The sequence below is a fragment of the Mirounga leonina genome, unplaced genomic scaffold (genome assembly GCF_011800145.1).
Source record: "Mirounga leonina isolate KUSES-001 unplaced genomic scaffold, KU_Mleo_1.0 Mir_53, whole genome shotgun sequence".
Lineage (NCBI taxonomy): Eukaryota > Metazoa > Chordata > Mammalia > Carnivora > Phocidae > Mirounga > Mirounga leonina.
In genome coordinates, this window is record NW_023270807.1 from 32,240,163 (window position 1) to 32,261,273 (window position 21,111).

The 21,111-nt window shown below is 36.9% G+C and overlaps 1 long non-coding RNA gene across 1 annotated transcript in view; it reads left to right on the forward strand.

The window, feature by feature from the left end:
* Positions 1–12,710, forward strand: part of LOC118001257 — a 37,795-nt gene extending 25,085 nt beyond the window's left edge. The window contains exons 2-3 of the long non-coding RNA XR_004676661.1: positions 11,910–12,006; positions 12,647–12,710. This is a non-coding gene — a long non-coding RNA (uncharacterized LOC118001257). The remainder of the gene's footprint in view (positions 1–11,909; positions 12,007–12,646) is intronic.
* The last annotated feature ends 8,401 nt before the right edge of the window (positions 12,711–21,111 follow it).

Here is a 21,111-nt window from a genome sequence, read left to right on the forward strand (position 1 = left end):
TAGAAATTTGAGTTCTTGGAGGAATTGGTAATTCAGAAGAGGCTTAAATGGAGGAAGGCAGTTGAGTGATGGAAGGATATGGCGATGGAAGACCCCTGGCTTGTGAGCTCCTTGTTTCTTTAGTGACCAAATAGAGGAGTAATTAAAATCTGGTTGGCTCTTTTTTTGATTGAATGAATGAAATGGGTTCATCTAAAACAGTCTTTGAATCTGTTGATGAAGACCTTATATTTTAATCTATTGTGTGTGCATCTTTGATTAAGTTATCAGAAAGTTAAACTCAGAACCCACTATTTTCTGGATTCTAGATTTTCAATCAAGAATATGCTCAATATTTCGTAAGATCCTTGACATGTAATAATATGTTCTTGTTGATAGATGTGAATACATCTAGGTTAAATTTATATAAACAGCACTTAAACCAGTTTTATAGCTTCAATACATTTTAATTATGAGCACAAATTTTAAGTGTAATGAGAACAAAATAGTTCATCATATCTTAAGGAATTTTCTTTCAAGAGAGTACATATGCAATTGTAGAAATATTTTAGTTCTTTCAGATAATGACACTGCCAAACATTTAAAAGACCTGAGAGAATACTGAAAAAATGGACAGTCAATTATCAGTTTATCCTGCCAGTAGAAAAGACAATTATTTGTTATGTTATTATTATATTATCTAATTATACTTTACACATTTAAGCAATCCTTAGTTCTTTTTACTACTGCTGGCAGGTATTATAAATTCTATTTTACAGACAAGAAAACTGAGGTTCACTAAGTAAATTGTCCAGGTCATGATACATAAGTGGGAGAAGCAGGATTCAACCTAGGTCTGTCTGATTTCAAAATCTGCTTGGTCCTGTCTCTACAGACAGCCAGATGAATTTCAGAAGAATGAACACACACACACACACACACACGTGCAAATAGCAATTTCTTTCCTTCTATCCTAATCCAAAACCTGTATTAGCATAAAAAAGCATACAGGCGCTATAATAAATATATAGGCAATAAAGATGCAACAAAAGCATATCCTGAATTATACAGAACATGGTTTATTCTTGTAATCGTTTACTGAATGTAGTTACTCCACTGACTCAGGTTGTAACTGAAGCACAGTGGAAGTTTAGAAATGTTATGGTTGATGGTTCCTTTCACTTACCTCTAACTTTGTAAGTGCCCCTGGGTGCTAGAAATCACTCCACTCTGAAGATTCCCTTGTCTCCAAGCCCCAGTTTCTCTGACATGGTATTTCTTCTTGTGATGACTGTAGGGGGGCACTGGATGAGACCCTTTTTGCACTAGTGTGTCAATGGACCTTAATAGAACAACTTCTCCCAGGCTTCTTCAAATGCTATCTCTCCATTTCAAACTGTTACCAAGTATGTCACTACTAAATCGAAATTTCTAGGGAAAGAGATAAACCATATGTTGCTTTTCCCTTCAGCATATTTTAACCATATGGTACTAGAAATGGGAATGTAGCAGTGCTAGTAATTTAGACTCCCTGTGCTCCGAACACTACCCCATTCCCTAGCTAATTAAAAAAAAATCCTTACTACTGGCCTGGAAAAATGATCTCTGCCAAATAATTAAGGAGAAGGGGTAGGAGAGAAAATGTAAGGTGCACTTCTGATGAAGTGGGTCTGGGACTGAGGACACAACTCAAGATGAAATCCTGTGAAAGTTCTCTTTGTTTGATTTAATTCTGGCATAACAAAGAGCTCCCAGGTTGCCGCTAATACATTACTCATTGTTGTTAACATAAGGGCTAAGCCTGTAGATTATATTTTATTTGATTTACAGTTACTGAATACTTTAGAAGTGACAGTTGTTATTCAGGGTAACACTATAAAAATGTTTTCAACAGTGGAAGAATGACAACAAATTTTTGACATAAAACTAATAAGATTTTAAGAGTTTTTAAAAAAGTATATATGAAATAAAAGTTGGTTAGACTTAGAAACTAGAAAAAATAGGAAATTAGTCATGTAGAGATGTCATTTCCACTGGTCGAGTACAGCTATTCATTTAAATAAAAAAGATCAGATATGATATGAATTAATTTCATATAAACCAAAGAGCACAACTGAGTATTTGTAGATTTCATATTCCAGTCTGTGCTTTGCTTTTCATTGTGTCCCTGGTGTCTTTGAACATAAGTAATGTTTTTATTTTTAATTTTAATGTAGTCACATTTATCAATCTTTTCTTTTAGTAATTTTGGTTCATTGACATTTTAAGAAATTCTCCCCTATTTCAAATTCATAAAGTTTTTTTTACATTTTTTTTCTAAAAATTTTAGTTTTCACTTTTAGGTATTTATTAAACTTGAAATTTACTTTTGTATATGATAAGAGTAGATATCTGATTTTTCTCCCATAAGGAAAACCAATCATCCTTGTACCATTTATTGGACAATTCACTGTTACTAATTTGTAATGATACTTACATTACACATTACTTTTTGATAGATGTCTGGGTCTATTTCTGATTTTTGTGTTCTGTATCCTTTGTCAGTTTGCCTATCCTTGGCCTTCTACATCACTGTTTTAATCACATTAAGTATAGAAGGTTCTATGTGATAGGACAAGTCTTTGTCTGATGCTCATCTTCAGAATTGTAGTAGCTATTCCTGGCCCTTTAATTTTCCAAATACATTTTAGAACTATGTCAAACTCCTTAAAAATGTCCTAGAGTTTTGGCTGTAATCACATCAAATTTTTAGATGAATTTGGGGGAAATTGAAACTTCATACACTTGAGTCTTCTCATCTACATTTTGTTAGGCAGAACCCTAACATCTACAGGTTTTGATTTGTGAATATTAAACCACTTGCATCTCAGGAATAAATCCCACTTGATTGTGGTGAATGATTTTTTTAATGTGCTGTTGGATTCAGTTTGCTGGTATTTTTTGAGGACTTTTGTATCTATGTTCATCAGAGATACTGGCCTGTCATTCTCTTCTTTGTGTAGTATCTTTATCTGGTTTTGGTACCAGTGTAATTCTGGTCTCATAGGATGAATTTGGAAGCTTTGCTTCTGCTTCTATATTTGGAATAGTTGGAGTAGAATAGGTATTAACTCTTCTTTAAATGTTTGGTAGAATTCATCTGTGAAGCTATCTGGTCCTGGACTTTTGTTTTCTGGGAGTTTTTTGATTACTGATTCAATTTTATTGCTGATAATCAGTTTGCTCAAGTTTTCAGTTTCTTCCTGATTAAGTTTTGGGCAATTAGATGTTTCTAGAAATTTATCCATTTCTTTTAGGTTGTCCAATTTGTTGGCATATAATTTTTCATAATCTCTTATAATCTTTTGTATTTCTGTGGTGTTGGTTACTGTTTCTCCTCTTTCAATTCTGATTTTATTTATTTGAGTCTTCTCTCTCTTTTTTGATGAATCTGGCTAAAGGTTTATCAATTATGTTGATCTTTTCAATGAACCAGCTCCTGGTTTCATTGATATGTTTTATTATTCTTTTAGTTTCTATTTTGCTTATTTCTGCTCTAATCTTTATTATTTTCTTCCTTCTACTGGTTTGGGATTTTGTTTGTTCTTCTTTTTCTAACTTTTTTAGGTGTAAGGTTAGGTTGTTTCTTTGAGATTTTTCTTGGTTCCTGAGGTAGGCCTGCGTTGCTATAAACTTCCCTCTGAGAACAGCTTTTGTTGCATCCCAAAGATTTTGGACCATTGTGTTATTTTCATTTGTCTGTATGTGTTTTTTTTATTTCCTCCTTGATTTTTTGATTGGCTCATTCATTGTTTAGTAGCATGTTATTTAACCTCCATGTATTTACATTCTTTCAGATATTATCTTGTGGTTGATTTCTAGTTTTATAGTATTATGGTTGGAGAGATGCATATTATGACTTCAATCTTTTTGAATTTGTTGACTTGTTTGGTGGCCTAATAGGTGATCTATTTTGGAGAATGTTCCATTTGCACTTCAAAAGAATGTGTATTTTGCTGTTTTAGGATAGAATGGTCTAAATGTATCTGTTAGATCCATCTAGGCTAATGTGTCATTCAAGCCACTGTTTCCTTGTTGATTTTTTTGTTTGGTCTATCAATTGATATAAGTGGGGTGTTAAAATCTCCTACTATTACTGTATTACTATCATTTTCTTCCTTTATGTTTGTTATTGGATGCTTTATGTATTTGGGTGCTCCCATATTGGGTGCATAAATATTTTCAGTTATTTTATATTCTTTTTAAAAAGCTTTTATTCAAATTCCAGTGAGTTAACATATAGTGTAATATTAGTTTCAGGTGTACAATGTAGTGATTCAACACCTCCATACAACACCCATTGCTCATGATAGCAGGTGCACTCCTTGATCTCCATCACCTGTTTAACCCATCCCCCCACCCACCTCCCATCTGGTAACCATCAGTTTGTTCTCTATAGTGAAGAATCTGTTTCCTGCTTTGCCTCTCTCTGTCCCTCTCTCTTTTTTTCCCTTTGATCATTTGTTTTGTTTCTCAAATTGCACATATGAGTGAAATCATATGGTATTTGTCTTTCTCTGACTGACTTATTTCACTTAGTATTATACTCTCCAGTTCCATCCATGTTGTTGCAAATGGCAAGATTTCATTCTTTTTTATGGCTGAGCAATATTCCATCATACATATATACCACATCTTCCTTATCCATTCATCAGTTGATGGACACTTGAGCTGTTTTCATAATTTGGTTATTGTAGGTAATGCTGCTATAAACATCAGGGTGCATGTATTCCTTTGAATTAATATTTTTGTATTCTTTGGGTAAATACCTAGAAGTGTAATTGCTGGATCATAGGATAGTTCTATTTTTAACTTTTTGAGGAACCTCCATACTGTTTTCCAGAGTGGCTGCACCAGTTTGCATTCCTACCAGCAGTGCAAGAGGGTTCCCCTTTCTTCACATCCTTGCCAGCACCTGTTGTTTCTTGTGTTAATTTTAGCCATCCTGACAGGTGTGAGGTGGTATCTCATTGTGGTTTTGATTTGTATTTCCCTGATGATGAGTGATGTTGAGCATCTTTTCATGTGTCTACTGGCAATCTGTATGTCTTCTCTATTCTGTATTATCTTCTTGTTGGATTGTTCCCTTTATGATTATATAGTGTCTTTTTTTTGTTGTTTCTTCTTAGTCTTTTTTTAAGTGTATTTTGTCTGATATAAATATTGCTACTCTGGCTTTCTTTTCACTTCCATTTGCATGATAAATTCTTTTCCATCCCCTCACTGTCAATCTGCATGTGTCTTTAGGTCTGAAATGAATCTCTTGTAGGCAGCATATAGATGGGTCTTGCTTCTTTATCCATTCTGTTAACCCTATGTCTTTTGATTGGTGTAGGTCCATTTACATTCAAATTAATTATAGGTATGTGCTCATTGCCATTTGTTTTTTGTTTTATGATTGTTTTTGTAATTTTTCTCTGTTCCTTTCTTTCCTTGCTCTCATCTGTCATGGTTTGCTGGCTTTCGTTAGTGATATACTTGGATTCCTGTCCTCTTTTTTGCATATCTCTTACTGGTTTTTGATTTGTGGTACCATTAGGTTTGTATATGACATCTTATGCATATAGCTGTCTATATTAGGTTGATAGTCACTTCAGTTTGAACCCATTCTTTACCCCTCTTTCCCCCAACCCCACATTTTAGGTATATGGTGTCATACTTTACATCAATTTTTATGAAATCCTTGACTGATTTTAATAGATACACTTATTTTTACTGCTTTTGTGCTTCCTATTTTTCTTACTCCTACTTATGGTCTTTCCTCTCAAAGAGTCTCCTTTAACATTTTTTGTAGGACTGGTTTAGTGGTGATGAATTCCTTTAACTTTTGTTTGTCTGGGAAATTCCTTATGTCTTCTTTTATCCTGAATGATAGCCCTGCTGGAAAGAGTATTCTTGGCTGCATGTTTTTTCTTTCAGCATTTGAATATATCATGCCACTCCCCTCTAACTTGCAAACTTTCTCCTGAAAAATCAGCTGATAGCCTTATGAGGTTTCCCTTTTATGTAACTGGTTTCTCTTGCTGCTTTTAAAATTCTCTCCTTATTACTACTTTTTGCCATTTTAATTACTAGGTGCCTTGGGGTTGACCTTCTTGGGTTGATTTTGTTGGGGGCTCTCTGTGCCTTCCTGATCTGGATTTCTGTTTTCTTCACCAGATTTGGGAAGTTTCATCTATTATTTCTTCAAATACTTTTTCTGTCCCCTTTTCTCTCTCTTCATCTGGGATCCCTATAATGTGAATGTTATTATGCTTGATGGTGTTGCTGAGTTACCTAAGTCTATTTAAATTTTTTATAATTTTTTTTCTCTGTCCTATTGAGCTTGATTGTTTTCCATTACTCTGTCCTCCAGGTCACTGACCCATTCTTCTGCTTCCTCTAGTCTTCGATTTATTCCATCTAATTTAGTTTTTTAATATTTTTTTAAGATTTTATTTATTTGAGGGGAGGGGCAGAGACAGAGAGTCTCAAGCAGACTCCAAGCTGAGTGCAAGGCCCAACTCAGAGCTCGATCTCATGTCCCATGAGACCATAACCTGAGCTGAAACCAACAGTCAGATGCTTAACTGACTGAGCCACCCAGGCATCCCTCCATCTAGTTTATTTTTAATTTCAGTTATTAAATTCTTCATTTCTGATTGGTTCTTTTTTATGTTTTCTAGCTCTTTGTTAAAGGTCTCACTGAGGTCCTCCACTCTTTTCTCAAGTCCAGTGAGTATCTTTATGACCATTACTTTAAATTCTCTATCAGGTGTATTACTTATCTCCATTTAGGTCTCTTACTTTGATTTTTTCCCATTTTTTTCCTTGGGACATATTCCCATGTCTCCTCATTTTGTCTGTCTTTGTATGTTTCTGTGTGTTTTGAAAGCCAGCTATGTTACCTGCTCTTGAAAGTAGTGGCCTTGTGAAGAAGAGGTCTTATAGTGGCCTGCATTGCAATGTCCCCTATTCACCAGAACCTGGCACTTCAGGGGTCTCTCCTATGTGTGTTGCATGCACCCTACTGTTGTGGCTGAGTTGCTTTTGCCTGTCGTCCACTCATCTTCAGTGGCTGTCTTTGCCTGTTGTGGGCAGGATTTGGTTCCTGTGTTGTTAGTGGGCCAGTCTTGGGCTGCCTTGTAGTTGAGTTGAGTCAGACCAGGCGTTTGCCAGAGTTGCAATAGCGCTGAACTGCAGCATGCTTTCTCTGTCTTGCACCCTGTGAAGCTTTTGTTGGTGGGTGGGGCCTATAGTCAGATCAGATGTTTGCTTCCAGCCCACTGCTGGGGCTGCAGTTGGACTGGTGTGTGTGGTTATCTTCCCCTCTCCCCAGGGCAGAAGTCACTGGAGTGGTGCTGGTACTTGTTGGGGCTGCTTGCACACTGCCAGGCTTGTGGCACTAGTTTGGATGGGCTCTGGCCAAGGACATATTGGAGGGGGCAGGTCTGCAGGAGAATGCAGGGGTGGGGTGCATGGCTTTAGCAAGTTACTTTGAGAGTGTTGGCACTGTGCCAATTCCTGCAGGTATCCTTATGTCAAGGGTAGGGGAGTTGGGGGAGAGACTTGATGCCCACCAGCTCCTTCCTATATACGCCATGTGTTTTTCAGCTGCTTCTATTCTGTATCTCAGCAGGGCTATTTGTTGTGCTGTCTATTTAAGGGCAGAGACTCAGTTTCCTCTTGTCCTTCAGACTCTCCTAGAACAAAGCCTGCTAATTTTTTAAGTTCTAGGTGTTAAGCCCCACTGATTGTAAGAACTCAGGAAATTATGCCCCTTTGGTTTTCAAAGCCAAATGTTATGGGGATTCATCTTCCCTATGCCAGTTCCCTATGGCTGGGGTGCCTGCTGTGCGATCTCTTTCTTTCCCCTCTTGGGATCCACAGCATCCCTCCCTTCTGTAGACAGTCCTATGAGTCTCTAGCTCCTGATAGTATCTCTGCCCTTCCTACCATCTTTGATGTGACTTCTTCTTTACATTTAGTTGTGAAGAGTCTGTTCTGCCAGTCTTCAGGCTGTTCCTGGGTTATTTACACTGATGTGGCTGTTATCTAGTTGTATCCATGTGATGAGGTAAGATCAGGGTCCTCCTACTTCACCATCTTCCCCAGAACTCTGAGATCTCCTTGTTATTTTTAATTGTCCCATTATTTTTGGTAATTCTTTCTATCATTTAGGGCATAATCAGAGAATCAGAACCACTATAAATAATGTTGAGGGAGGGATTTAGTACAGGGGTTAGACCATATATAATTGTGGACTCTGGTTAAACTATCTATGATACTTCTTATTTGGTGCTGAACTTGATGGCAGTAGGGGAACATCTAAGAAGGAAAATGGACATGAAGTTGGAAGAGCAAGAAAAAAAATGGAACCAGTGAGGACAAGCTGGAAACCTGGTGGACAAATTGGAACCCTGTGTTTCTATTTCACTGCCTTAGCTTGACCTTTGATGATGAGGGTGACCTGTAGGAGAAGTAGTGCGTTTTTGCCATAGAACTGTGTATAAGGATGCAACAGTTGAAGGACCTTCAGGAGGAGACCCAGCAGGAGTCAGAGGAGCTCTGGGCACAGGGGCTGCCCAGGCACAGCAACAGCTGAGCTGCAGAGCACAAAAGTAGCTATTACTTAACTTCTGAGTTCCAAATGTTATGCAAATTTCTATTGAGGCCAACCCTAATCTGGAAATACATAGGGAAGGGAATTCTGGGAAGCCTAGTTCCAATTTAGCTGGATTGACAAGTACAAAGCCACCACAGACTCTTTTTATTATTACTTTCTTTATTCCTTTAAAGGCTTTTAGCTGCTATTTTGTTTGATATAATGATTCTTATGCTGCTTTCTTTTGTTTTAGGTTTAGCTTAATAGAAATTTCCCATTTCTTTATATACAACTGTCTGCTTGTAGTAGCCATAAAAGTGCATGTCTCAGATTTCCTGATTAGGAAGCATAATTGGCCAGGTGCCCCAGCTTCTGGTTTTCTGGATTCAACACCATATTCATGATGAGGCCATACTTTCCTCAGTCAAAGACTGAGCATATCAAGAGAACTAATGCAGGCCCATTTCTGGGACATGTAGACCCTCAACTGGGTGACTTTGATTCAAGGACTCTAGATTAGAATGTCAATAAATTTATTGGAACTGTGCTGCAGTCCAAGACTCTTCCTACTCCATCCTTCCTTCCCCCTGTCCTTCACAGGGTTCAGACCTATATCACAGTCAGAAGACTCCCACCTCATTCCCGCCTTCCCCTTTTGTCCTTACAGACATTTTCTCCAATAAATTTCCTACACATTTAATCCTGTCTTAGTGTCTGCTTCTTGGAAAACGTGAACTAATGCACTGTGTATGTGTGTGCTTTTGAGGTGTGCTTTTAAAAAGCATATAATTTTTAATCTAGTCCAACAAATCTTTTAATGGACAAATTTAATCTACTTACCTTTATTGTGATTTATAATATATTTAGTCCTACAATTGCATTGTTTTCTGTTTGCCAGCCTTCTTTCTTTATCTTTTAATTTTCCCCTTTCATGGTTTCAGTTTGACTGCTAGAGCCTACCTGTCAGGAAAAACTTGGGATACTGGAATAACAAAGCCTAAACTTTTGGTGGTTTCAAAACAAGGTTATTTCTCAACTCATTCTACATGATCATTGTGGGTTGACTTATTTCGTCACTCAGAAACCCAAACTGATGCAGGCTCCATCTCAATACATGCTTCCTAAGAGAGGCAGAGAAAGGAGACTATGCCAAACATTCACTTAGCTCGTGAGCTGCCATCTATAAGTGACACAGGCCACTCCCACTCCCATGTCATTGACCAAAAGTTACTTGGACATATCCGAATTCAAACAGGCAGGGAAATGCAATGCTTTCATGTGTCTAGATAGAATAGGATGTTTGTGTATGGTCCAATTGACTCTTTAACTTTTATCCCCCTCTGCTAGGTTGGAAGCTATAAAACATATATTCTTATTGTTTGAATGATTATTTTTAAATATATTTTTAACATACCTACTTAATCATACTTATTTTCTTAACAAGTTCTAAAATTTATGTAATATTTTAATATTTTACCCAAATTTTACAAAAACCTTAATCGGTTTTAAGCATATAATTTTTTTACTTTGTTTTTAAAAAACAACTTATCAATTCTTTTTGAACATTGTTTTATATCAATGATCATATTTTTTTGTTTCAAGATTTCTAGTTGTTTATTTCTTTTGCATACATACCAACTCCTATTACATTTCTACCTGTTTTTTAAATAATTTCATAGTTATTTAAATGAGGTCTATGCAACTATGTTTCATAGTCCATATCTGGTTCACTGTTATTTATATAAATAAATTTTATTGAAATAGTCAAACCCATTCATTTATATATTGCGTATGTCTGCTTTTCTACTATAGCAGCAGAATTGAGTCGTTACAAAAGAGACTGTATGGCCAGTAAAGCCAAAAAATATTTACTACCTGGCACTTTACAAAAGTTAGTTTGCAGATTCCTGCTTTAAGCAAATGACAGGTCTTTATTTTTTTTTTCTTTTGATCTCTTAAACATACTTTTTAAAAGTCTTTGTTAGACTGTTTTACAATACTAATTTCATCTGGAGGGTTGTCTTTCTTAGAATTGTGTTTCTTCATATATTTTAGAACTTTGGATTACAGGCTAATTTTGAGTGAAAATGTTTTTGTTTGTTAAGTATGTTCTTACTTTTTTCTCTCTTCCAGTGTCTCCCCTCCCTTACATCTTTTGTGGTTCCCACCATTGGGTCCCAGCACTGCAGTACAGAAATTGGTCTTAGGATAGCAGTTTAAGTTGATGGTACTTTCCTTTTTGGTAACTGTGGAAATCTTATGGATCCAGTTATCCAACCAAGGGAATAGTATGTCTAGTCACAACACTTTCTCCTCCTTCAGCCTCCCCAGCCTCACAGCTTGCTATAACTCTTAGCTACAGGTAAAGATCAGTAGTATTATGTTTTGAGCCTCCTTTATCAGAGAAGAAGGCAGACCCACCATAGCCACTAGTTTCATTTGATACCTAGTTCAAATCCCTGATACCATTAGGGAGAAAACTCCTACTTAATGCTGCCTGCTTCTAAACTAGGAAATCCCCAGGCCTGTAGCTTATTCCTGCTAACCTCTTTGTATTTTGCTATTTCTGAACCACAGAATTGTTTATCATATTTTTTAACCTAGGGGTTACTTTTTGGCTTTCTTTAAAACAACTTTAAAAAAAATATATTATTGGCATGTATTTGGAGCAGAGGGGTGTATCAGAGCATGAACTATGGTACTGTCTTGCCCAAATATCTCCATTACATATTTTTATGTGATGATATGATATAATGGTATCTGTTTACTTTGTAATTAAAATCATAAGCATTCAGTCCAAATGAAGTTACCTGAGTGACTGATGGAGCCACTATAAGACGAAATAAATTCAAGTTACATTTGTCATGGGATACATCACATTTTGAGCCATAAATTTCAAGTGGAATTATAAAGTAAAGAAGACTTTAAATTCAGCAGAAAAGAACTATTTTCACAGAATACCATAAAAATTAATTTCAATAGAGAATCTTAGTTCTTCTGCATGTGAAAATGAACAAGAGAAAAATAAAATCCGTTATTTAGTAGAGCTGTATGTTTTTCATCAGGGCAAAATGGCAGAAGCAATTATATGGACAAAGGGTAAACTAACTCATGAATTATGCTACCAGTAATCATGAATTGTTTTTCAATTTATCCAAAATATCTAATTTTAGAGCCCTAGTGATTAATGTCCACTATTAGTTTATTGCCTAGTGGCTAAAGAAACAAAAGAAGTGATAACCCATTTTTCTTTAGATTGGGTTTGATTGCATTATACAACCTTTTTGGTTCTCTTCTTGGTTTCCAGATGAACCCTGAAAGTCATATGTTGAAGAACCACAAGACAGAAGGAGGCTGAGTTTCTGGGTCACTGTCAGACTAGAAATGTTTATGTGGACTGTTAGGTAAGTGAGAAATAAACTTGTGTTGCACCACTAAGATTTGGTGGTTTATCTGTTACTGTAGCTAGTGTTACCTAAACTAGTACAATGCTGGAGGGTTAGCTGCCATCTCACACTATTCTCCCAGAAAAAAAAAAAAAAAATTAGCATAAGGGTGTATGATTTTCTATTGCTCTAATTCATGTATGTCACAGGAAAGAAGAAAAAAATTGCCTCATATTCATGAAAGTAATTTCCACATAACCACCCCTATGATTTTTTACAACTGAAAACAAGCTATATCTATATATAGGTAATGGAATTCTATTTTTATTTTTTACTGAAGCAAATTAAATATATATTTTATTTATTTAGGTGGTATCTCTGTGATTTGTTTCTATTGAATGGATGCTTATTTAATTACTTTAAACTTAAACTTAGTCTCAAAAATTGAAATGTGATTTGAGTAGTCTATAGGATTTTGAAAGTTATCATTGGGATGGATATGCTACATGGTATATTAAATCCAAGATAACCAAGAACAGGGCTTGCCCAGTGAAGCTTGAGAAAGACAATTTTAGAACCAATAAAATAGAGGAATCTTAATACTTATGTAAATAATTTGCACTACACTCTCTTGAAATTGCTTATCTTTTTCCTTCAGCATTTTAAAAGATGTCATGCCATTGTCATTATACTTTTCCTTGATTCTGATGAGAAGTCTGTCATAAGTATTATTGTTTTTTTTCCCTGAACATAGCCTGTGTTTGTGTGTAGGGTGGGGGTAGGAGTGAGGGTGTCTGCTTTTATCTTTGGTTTTCAAATGTTTGACTTTGTATTTATCCTATTTGAGATCCACAACATTTTTTTTTTTTTGGTCTGGGATTTGTGGATTTTATCTTTCATCAATTTTGGACATTTCTTGACATTCATCTCCTCAAATATTTCTTTGGCCACGTTTTCTTCCTATTCTACTTCTTGGAATCCAGTACATGTACATTTGATCACAGGTTTTGGATGCTTTTCTCAGTTCTTTCAAATTTTTTCTTCTCCTTTTATTTTAGTTTGGATAATTTCAATTAATTTGAGTCTGAATTCACTATCCTTTCTTCTGCTTTTTCTAGGCTACTGTAAAATAAACTGAATGAATTCTACATTTATGATATTGTATTTTTAAATCCTAGAATTTCCTCTTTTTTTAATACTGTACTCTACTGAAATGAAGTTCCCCATTGTATCCACATGTTGACCACTTTTTCCATTAGTTTTAAAAATATATTTATAGGGGTGCCTGGTGGCTCAGTCAGTTAAGCATCTGCCTTTGGCTCAGGTCATGATCCCAGGGCCCTGGGATCGAGCCCTGCGTCAGGCTCTCTGCTCAGCGGGGAGTCTGCTTCTCCCTCTCCCACTGGGCTCTTTCTCTCTCTCAAATAAATAAATTAAAAAATTAAAAAATATATTTATATTACATTTTTTATTTACTAATTCCAGCATTTTGGTCACATTTGGGTTTACTTCTATTGACTATTGTATTGATGGATGGCATCACCCTGCTTGTTTATATACCACATAATTTTTAATTTTATGCCAGAAGTTGTCTGTAAAAGGGCTGTAAATATTATTTACTGAAGAACAAGAAATGCCATGCCTGTGACAGGCTGCAAGTGATGAAGCTGAAGCAGTCTGATCTGTAGTTGAGCTGGCTCTGAGGCTTGTGATAGCTTTCGTTAGATCAGTGGTTCAACAGGTTTCAGATGTTTTATGAGAAGGGTTGGGACTAGTTTATCTGAGCACCATATAATTCTTTATGTCTTACAGCCCAGTAGCCATCTTTCCAGGCCACCCAGATTATTTTGGTTCCTATGGTGTTCTTTTGGCTCTCTCCAGCCGGGCTTCTGACTTTCTGAGTTTCACGAACTCTATTTCTACGTTGCTGCTGTGCTCTTAGCTTTTGGCATGTTATTGCCTTGCACTCAGGTAAGGGCCATGAGTGACTTAGGGGGATGATGTTTCTCAGCTCTCCTGTTGTGCACCCAGGTTTCAGTTGCTGTGCACTTGATCCACCTCTTCAGGAAATCTCTGTATCTTCTTTCCCTGGTCCGCAGGCTTTAGAGCACCACTCTGTGCACTCTGGAAGGCTTCAAGTGCAGGAATCTTTCCCTGTTCTCTGCTTGGCTTCCATCCTTCAGCTGCCCATACATCTGTTCAGTAAAAGCTCTGATAAAATTGGTGATTGAGTACATTCTCACAGGACCTCCTTCATGACAGCCACATGAGGCTATAAAGCGTTTATTAAAATTTTGGCTAGTTTCTCCTTACTTCTGTCTACTGTGAGTTTGCCTCTTCTCCTGTGCCCATGGATTTGGGTTTCTTCTCTCCTAGGAAAGATTCTTCCCTTTTGGGAATTTAATCCATTTACATTTCTTTTTATCTTCAGCTCTCCAGTGGGGGAAAAAACCCCATAATTTTATAATTCGTCTGCCTTGTTCTCTTTGTTAGAGTGGGAGAAGTGGTCTCATGATTTTATACATCCTGACCAGAAGTACCTGTATCCTTATAATAAATTCCTTTTCTGGTTTAATTAGTCAGTTATTTTTGAGGTTTGCAAACAAGGACCAGAATTGGTATTATTCATCATGTATTAATCAAGAGAAATAAGTAACTTATTCACAATCACATAAGTTAAATTATTAAATTATCTGATTTCAGGTAATATTCAAATAATTATTTTTGGAAATTACTGTAACTAAATACATATGAATGTGACTACTGCTTCCTCATGATCTTAAATCTTTTAATTCAGGTAAATTCCATTTCTTCTATTTCTGTTCTGAAGCAAGATTTTAAAAAATATAACTTACAGATAGCCTTTCTCATAAATACATGAATATAATCTTTCTATATAGCCTCAGACTTAATAAACCTTTAATTTATTACATATATTAGTATATATAATGTGTAATATTTTATATACATAGACATTTTGATTTCATTAATCATTTTTTCTGCTTCTTTTCTGGGACCTCTACAATTTCTTATAATTCTATGATCATAGGAAGACTAAAATGAGATATTGTATGTACACAAATGAGAATAATGTATGTACTAGTTTTATTATCTTTTGTAAACTGTTTCTATTTCTTTCAAAGATCATTGTATATTCCACAAACAAAATGGCATTACTTTAAATTATCATGTGCTGATTTTGCAAATAGATAATTAATCCTCTATATTATATCTTTGCATTTTATTTTATGCTCCTTATTCAGTGGACACATGATTAGAAACAAATGTTTCTAAGTTATCAAATATGTGTATGAATTTTCTAACTTTAATTTTTCTAAGTGATCACAGTGCATTTCATTTCTTAAAGAAGATATTTGAAATAGCTATATGCAGAAGTATTTTAGTTTTTAAATTATTGAAATTGTTTCAGAAATATTTGAATGGTCTCTTTTTTTGTTTTTGTTGTTGTTGTTGACCTATTAGCTAATGGTGATAGACCTTTCTGCCCATTGCCAAGGGCCCAATTACTTATTGTTTTCCAATATATTTTCTAAAGCTCCTATTCTTATACTCTTTATCTATTTATCAATCTCTATCATGCCAGACTTCCATTTTCTCTACATCAAACACATTTCTCATTTGATGGGAATGGTCCTCTCACTACTTGAGAAAGTTGATTTACCACTTGTTCAAATATAGAGACAGAGCTTGCTACTAACTCAAAGAGACAGGGCATCTTGTCAAAGAAGGACATAGGCCATAGAATAAAGAAGCCAAGTGTATTAATGTCAAAATTTCTTGCCTGCTCCTTATAGGGCACTACTATGAGCCAACCCTGTGGGAAGATTATGCTTCCCTGATATCAGGTTTTACCATGTAACTTCCTTTGGCCAATCAAATATGAATGGCAATGCCATGTGCCAGTTCTGGGAAGATGCACTGAGAGTCATTGCATGGTAGTGCCATTCTTCTTTTTTTTTTTAAGATTTATTTATTTATGTGAGAGAAAGGAAGAGAGAGAGAGCTGGGGGAGGGGCGGAGGGAGAGGGAGAGAGAAACATCCCAAGCAGACTTCCCACTGAGGGCAGAGCCCAACATGGGGCTCTATCCCTCAACCCTGAGATCATGACCTGAGCCAAAATCAAGAGCGGGATGGTTAACTGACTGAGCCACCCAAGTACCCCAGTAGTGCCATTATTTTCTTCCCGCCTGCTCTAAGAGTAGCAATATCCCAGGTAACGACTGATCCTTCAGCCTATATCCCAGAACAAAGAAGACACATGGAACAATATATATGTAGCATGAATAAGAAATAAACAATTTTTGTTGTAAACCATAAAAATCTAGAAGTTGTTTCTTACTGTGGCATAATCTGGTAAAAGTTTACCAATAGAGAATTTTGGGGGGTTAGAATTGTATACTACATTTATGGCTTTGTTCCTAAAAGAAATTTTTTTCTGGAAATGTTTAAAATATTTATATATGTTTATTCCTGAAAAATATTTCTTATTAGATTAGAGATGGAAACTTTAAGAACTTTCCCTGATTCCTCAATGTCATCTAGATGCTCTTTTTCTTTTTTTTCCTTATCATCCAATGCAAACATGTAAATATTGGTTTGCTTAAGTGTCTCATCAATTAGACTGTATACTTTTTGGAGAAGTGACTTTGTCATATTTAATTTTAGGTACAACATCTAGCACAGTACCCAGACCATGCTGATGCTTCTAAATGTTTATTAATATGTAGACACAAATCCACAATCTGAAAAAGCCAAAGTGGCTAATTTGCAGCAAACCTGACCTGATCTGAACTCATTTGACAAGAAAACCTGATCTGAACTGACACGAAGGTGTTTATAGTCATTAATTAACCTACACAGAATGAACACTTGTAAGTTTGGCTTAGGAAATATTACATAATTTTATTGTAGGGTGCTGCTCTAGGTTCCCCAGGTGATGTTACGTGATATGGTGTATGTGTTGTACCACCTTTCTAAAATCCCTCAAATTCTGATTTCTAAAACACATCCTGGCTCCAGGAATTTAAGATAAGAGATTGTGGACTTGTGTCAGCAAATGAGGACTGCGACCAACCTTTTTTTTCTCTGTAATTATATATGCTTTCATTCTTTATCAGATAAATGCCTTTTCGGATTTTTCACAGCAATCTTGAATTTATTTATAACTTTCAAGAATTTTGTACCTCACTACATCAAAAGAGCATAATTGCAATTTCATCATCCATAGTTTGATAATAATATGACTTTACTAACGTGTAGATATAAATATTGATGGCTCTTGTTCATAAAGTCTGCCATGCTAGCATTAAAGGAAGATATGTAAATATTGATATACTTTTAACCTATAGAGTAATTTCACGGGATGAAAGTAGCCAATTTGGAGTTTAACAGAAAAACTAACTGTGGACAAATATTTGTATCTAGTGCCTATGTAAGAAATAACAATCATCCTGCATTAGGAATTGATCATTAATATAGTACTACACAGTGAGCAGAAGATCACACCCATAAGCACATATACACATGGACAAGAATCATGTGTTTTGTTAACTGGGTACAAATGAGGCTGGGTCTTTCAGTCGTAATAATGTAATTCCAGTTTTTTCTAACCTAGGAGTGTCACTGATGGGTTAGTGTTGGTCCTGCTTAGATCTATATAGCTACTATATTTTCTCCGTGTGTAAATTCTAATTTAATCATAGATAAAATGTCAATAAAATATACACAAGAGTTTTAATGTAGTCCATGCCATTCGCTGCTTTTTGATATGAGCTGCTTTATATTCTGATTATGTTGCTGCTATAAAATGAACAAAGGGTAACATGGAATTTGATAAAGACAAGAAAACTTTTATTAAACTTTTACAACAGTGAGATAAATTATTCATGCAATTGCATGAATAATGGTATCCATGCTGATTAAATCAGCTAAGAGGAGGCAAAATATTCACGTGCGTGGCATGAGTTCCATTTTCAAACAGTTCTGAAATGAGAATGTAATATAAAACAACACAGTAGTCGGTCCCCAAAAATGGAAAGAAAAAAATGTGGAGTACAGTATTAATTCAAAAGAGGAGGGAAAAGTTTAAAGCACTTGCACTTCTGAAATCCACTAGCCAGAAGGAATTTTCAAAGACAGAAAAAATAATCCACCACTTCAAAGGAATTTAATGAAAGAGAAATAGCAAAGATGACTAGGGTGCAAGAGGGACAGACCTAAGGCTTAGAGAAGGGAGAGAATGAGTATTTATGCAATGAACCATTGCATAGCTTATTCCATTTGGGGCTTGAATAAAATGGGCTTCTCTCCAAATTGGGCTGTTGGGAACCTGCCAGCATTTTTGGGATGATCTGAGAAAGGACCTGCTGCTGGTAATAAATAAGGTGTCTTCCAGATCTCTGCCACCCGCTTTAAGATTTGTGACTGTCACTTGTCCTGTCATCAAAATGTTCGCAAAACGAAAGTGTCAGAGTTCATACTTCTTCCCTTTCCACCTCACTGAGCACAAGAAATGGAGGAGAAAACCCCTGCCACCCACAGAATTCCAAAGAGCTGAGTGCATGCTGCAGAACACTCTGACAAAGTAGGCGGAGAGGAAAAATAGCTCCTACTTGAGCCTAGCAAAGAAGTGGGGAGGAAAAAGGGCACGTGGGGGAAGGAGACTGACCAAATGGTAGCATTCCTTACTAACCATGCACAAATCCACCTTCAGAAAAATTCTTTGCCACAGACAGGATGCTTTTTATTATCAGGCAGTCCCTCTGATTAGAGTGCTGGCATCTGGGCCAGTTCGTCGGGACTGCTGGAGACCACTGGTGTCTGTAGGACTCACTGCTGACAGTCGGCCAGCATGCATGGCCAGGCCTTCCTGCCGGCTCGCCACTTGGTCAGTTTTGATTGGTTCTTTGTCGCATTTGGTGAGTGCTGGTGCTATGCTACCTCTTCTCTGTGACCATCCCTTTGTTCTTAAGCCAAGCCACTGAGAGCCCTGAAGAATTCTCTCACCCCCCTGGGGAAACTCTTGCGTATTTCCCTCTCTGACCTCTTCCTCCTTCTATGTCCTCATGTCCCCCTCCTTCCTCATTTGCCTCCTCTTCTGACTAGACCTGCGGCTTTTTCAGCCTAGGAGGCCTTTTATTAAGTGTAGGAGTAAAGACAGGAAGCTTATGGAGTTTTCACTGGAAACCCTTTGCTCCTCAAGGGAGACATATTGTAATGTATACCTATTATAGTCTTACCTTATACTTTGAGAAAAGCCATCTGTTTGTAATCCTGGTGCCCCTAGTTTTGCCAGTTTTTCAAAGCTCCTTCTTTCTTTTTTTTTGACAGAGAGAGACACAGCGAGAGAGGGAACACAAGCAGGGGGAGTGGGGGAGGGAGAAGCAGACTCCCCGCTGAACAAGGAGCCCAATGTGGGGCTCGATCCCAGGACCCTGGGATCATGACCTGAGCTGAAGGCAGACGCTTAACAACTGACCCACCCAGGCGCCCAAAGCTCCTCTTTCTTTGGAGAGTCAAACAACTGCGAGCCTAGCTCCCAGCCTGCCTGACTGAAGCAAGTCCAGGGCTGTTCTTGAACATTTCTGAGCATCCCTCGTGAATGTCTCAATGCTGCATAAAGCTATTTTGGCTTCTGCTTGTCACTTCTTACTTGAGACCACTGCTCCCACACCACACTCCACCAACTATCTCATTATTCTTGCCCAGGCTGCTGCCACTATCCCTCTATTTCCCCAACCCGAAGCTATTGTGTTTGACAGGATTAATGAAGACTCGTAGGGTACAAGAGGGGATTTAAAGTACAGAGTGGAAAATGCTTTTAAACAATCACTGTCAGAGTCTGTGTACTGCCTTTGAAAGAATCCCTTTGGTTTTTCCTCCTTCTTGCCTCTGACAACGGGCACATATGGTGCCCTGGTCCATATTCCTTTCTTAGGCCCTCTCCTCCTAGAACCTGGAGCCCCAACCCCTATCTCTGGGCCTGTAAGAGGAAGGAAAAACCATTACTGAATGTGATAATAATCCCAGCAGTATCATGCTACCCTCCGAGGAGGCAACTGATGATTAAAAATAAAATAAAATATAATATACATAAGTCCAGTTCCAAACTGTGGGCATTTGGATGTTTCACAAGTCAGGGCTTCTCTGAGAACAGTGGTTAGGTGCATTCATTACATACCCATGACTAAACAAGGCTCAGCAAAGTGGTATCTCTCACACAAAGCAGGTGGGTTTTTCAGTGACAATGCACAGGAGACAATATGAGAAAACCGCTATTAAGTAAATACCTTATAACATAATGCTGAAACACAGAATTATTTAAATGCTAGTGATCCCATTTCTCTTTATATACCAAACTGCTGCCATGAGTGGTGGCTCCATTATGTAATGATGCTGCCTCTAAGAAAGAAGAATGGCCTTTCCCAAATCATAAAGCTGGACTAGGGTTTGTTCTCATGCGGTATAATGTTGTACCCAGCGAGTATAACAAGATTAAACTGTTAACAATATTTTTTTAAGTCCTATGTGTACTAGGCGTTGGGCTTGGTGTTCAGGATAAAAACATAGAAAACATGGTCCCTGCCTTTAAATTGCTTCCAATCTAATGGGAGAAACAGACTGAAAGAAGTACATAGTGCCTTATACACAGTAATAAAAATGCATATAGGATATAATGAGTGCATGGTCAATTCTGAGAAGGATGAGGGGAGGAGCAGGGGAAGAAAGTTCTTCATTGAGTGGGTCATGCCTGAATTGAATCTTGATGATGAGTGTTGTGTGCCAGGTGGACAGGGTTGGGAGTGGTGATGGTGGGTTTTCAGATGTGACTGAGAGTGTGAAAAAGAATGCTTGAGAGCCCTTCTCTAATTGCATCAGACAACTTTCTCTCCTCATCATGTTTTTGGGACTCTCCCCTTGCAGCCATTAGTATTTCAGAAATAATATAAAATATAGGAGGCGATACCTCATTAAAAGCAAACAATCAGCTTCAGGGTTCAGAATGACACATTCCTGCAGCAGATAAAGTGATTCCTCTAGCTTTTTCTTTCTATAGCCAAATCTTTAATGTATTACATGTTCCGCTATCTCTAAATGCTAAT